This window comes from Octodon degus, unplaced genomic scaffold (assembly GCF_000260255.1).
Source record: "Octodon degus isolate 3935 unplaced genomic scaffold, OctDeg1.0 scaffold00296, whole genome shotgun sequence".
Lineage (NCBI taxonomy): Eukaryota > Metazoa > Chordata > Mammalia > Rodentia > Octodontidae > Octodon > Octodon degus.
In genome coordinates, this window is record NW_004524872.1 from 684,822 (window position 1) to 687,944 (window position 3,123).

Here is a 3,123-nt window from a genome sequence, read left to right on the forward strand (position 1 = left end):
TATGCAGTTAGACTTCTGTACCCATGTGCTTCATAGTCACAGGTCCGATCAATCTCTTATCAAAAAAATATTTACCAAACAGATCAATTCTGTCTTGAACAAGTACCGAGTCTGTTCTCATTATTATTTCTTAAGTCATACAATAGGACAACTATTTATCTAACATTTGCATTGTGCTAGGTATTATAAATATTTTAGAGATGATTTAAAGTATACAAGAGGGGTCCTAGGGAGATAGCTCGGCAGTCTAAGCACCTGCCTGGCAAGTGCGAGGACCTAGGTTCAATCCCTGGTACCACATGCCATGCCAACATGCAAGCCACCAAAACCGGGCATAGTGGTGCATGCCTGTAATCCCAGCACTGGGGAGGCTGAGGCAGGAGCATCACTATGAATCAAAGCTTTGTAGCCAGACCCTGTAGCACATGAAGGAAGAAAGGAAGAAATTTTGTAACACAAGGCCCTATAATTATTTTTCAGTTTTTTACCTTATTTAATTAGTCATATAAACCAAAAGAATTCCTTTGTCTGCAGAGTCAAAAGAAGGAAGGAAGAAAAGAAAGAAAATGGGAGGATGTGCGTAGGTGAATACTAAAGGATATCACATAAATGACTTGAGCATCACAGATTTTAGGATTTGCTGGAGGCCTACCTGGATCCAATCCCCTATGAATACCGAGGGATGACTGCACATCCCTGGAAGTGGATTCTGGGGTTTTTTTGTTGTTGTTATTGTTGTTGTTGTTGTTGTTGTTTGGGGATTTTGGGGGGTTTTTTTGGCAGAACCAGGGATTGAACTCAGGCCCCAGCCCTTGCCAGGCAAACACTTATTCCATTGAGCCATCTCCCCGGCCTCTCCTGTAAGTGGATTTGTTGAAGAAAAAAAAATAAATAAGATTAAGACTTTGGACATATATCATCAAATTGCCTTCAAGAAAATTAATCTAATGTTCATTTCTGGTCATATTTAATCTCTTTTTTTTTTTTTTTTTAACCAGGAATTGAACTCAGGACCTCATGCTTGCCAGGCAGGCATTTATTCTACTGAGCTATCTCCCTGGCCCTTTTCTTTTTTAGTTTTAACAAGCTTGCATGCATCTGGTAATCAGAACTACAAATCTGATGATAATAATATGTACTATATATTATATGAAAAGCCCCTGCACCCATTCAATTTATATAGTCAAATAAACACATTGGGTTGCTCAGTGTCAGTGCTCCAGGGCTTGAGTAGTAACTTGGTGGTTCCACCAACTCTCCACCTAGAGAGTCAACCAGGACAATGAGGCGCACCCTTGGAGACGCAGCATCACTTCGTCAGCACGGTGTCCATTCTTCCCTTCCCTGTGTGACCATCGCAGTGCCGGACGCCCTTTTTGTTAAGGGATTAACAGATTATGTAGTGAAATTATTATGGCTGCAAAAATCACCTCTTTGGTGATGGTCCAGGTTACCCCCATGGACTTTGAAGTAAAACTGTGGAATTGATGACTTGGGCCACTGTTTGCCAAAGAAGTATCATTTCATATATCTCGTGGTCCGGCATATATTAATAAATGGAGCAAAATATTCTATGGGCCAAATTTCTCAGTGCTTTTGCTGTTACTTCTAGGCTATTGCAGAGAAGCAACTTGGAGGTAACTACTTCCATAAAAACATAGTATAAAACTTACAATAATAGGTTTTTATTTTTTCAGAGGACGATATAAGTTGATATAACATAGGCCCTATTTTGTAATACCAGGCCCTATAATTATTTTTCAGTTTTTTACCCTATTTAATTAGTCACATAAACCAAAAGGATTCTTTTGTCTGAAGAGTCAATTGGTTCTTCATTTAGGAAGCAATTTTTGGTACCATTGTTTGAGAATTTGATTGTTCTACTTCACTCTAGACTTCAAGCCCCCTCGTGTTTGCTGGTGGAGTTCCAAGCCTAACTCTATCTTAGCATCTTCACTAATCAGTTTTTATTAATCCATGTCTGCCACACATAACACTTGTCCTCACTGTGGGACTTGGTGCCCACACCCTCCGTCATAATCTTCTCCTTCCTTTCCTGCCTCCACCTCCTCCCTCCACCCCTCGACTCCCTCCCCCCTCCCTTTTTCTCCTCTTTAAATTATTTATTGAGTTTTTCATGTAAGAGAAACCGTGCCATATTTAGCCATCTGGGTCTAATTTATTTCACTTAGCCTTGTGGTCTCGAGGTGCATCCATTTTTCAACGAATTATCCTCCTTTAAAGCAGTGCCTTATTTTTAAAAAAGAAAGCATGATTGTAGCCCAAGAAGTATGCCAAGGCACATAGCCACCTGGGCTGCTTGGAAGCATTAAAAAAACTGACTCAAAAAATAAAATATAATAAAATAAAATAATTGACTCATAAAAAATGAGAGAAAGTGGAATGTATTTAGCAGGGGAATTTTCAGCTTAGATACAAAGTACAGATAATCATGACCATAATGAGCAAATAATTTCCTCCCTACAAAGAGGACTTTTTATTTCTGTAGGGAAATAAAATGATTTATAATTCATATTCTCAGGATTCTAACATGCCTGCTTCCTGGAGGCATAACTTGTTCTCATCCCCAAATCAGAAGCAGGTAGAGGGCCGGGGAGATGACTCAGTAGAATAAGCGCTTCCCTGGCAAGCTCAAGGGTCTGAGTTTAAACCCCAGTTCTTTTTTTAAAAGAAAAGAAGCAGGTAGAGATACTACACAAAACTAAAATTTTACAAGTTTCATCTACTGGGACTTAATACTATACTTTATACCTAATTTTCTAGTATCTGTCCTAAAACAACTTCATCATTGTGAAATAAAGAACAAATTTCACCATTTATATTTTGAACTTGTTGCTGTAGTTGCTGTTCATTTTATTTCTGTGGGAGTTTATTGGCTTTTGTTTTGTCTGTTTGTTTTTATGGTCCTAGGGATTGAACCCAGGCAAGGCCTTGAACTGAACCACATCCCCAACCCCCTACCTCTATTTTTAAAGTTTGAGATGGAGTCTTGCTAAGTTACCAAGTTTTCCAGACTGGGCCCATGCTTGTGGTCCTCCTGCTCCAGCCTTCCAGTGTGCTGGGACATGTGGGATTTCATTATTATTATTATTATTATTATTA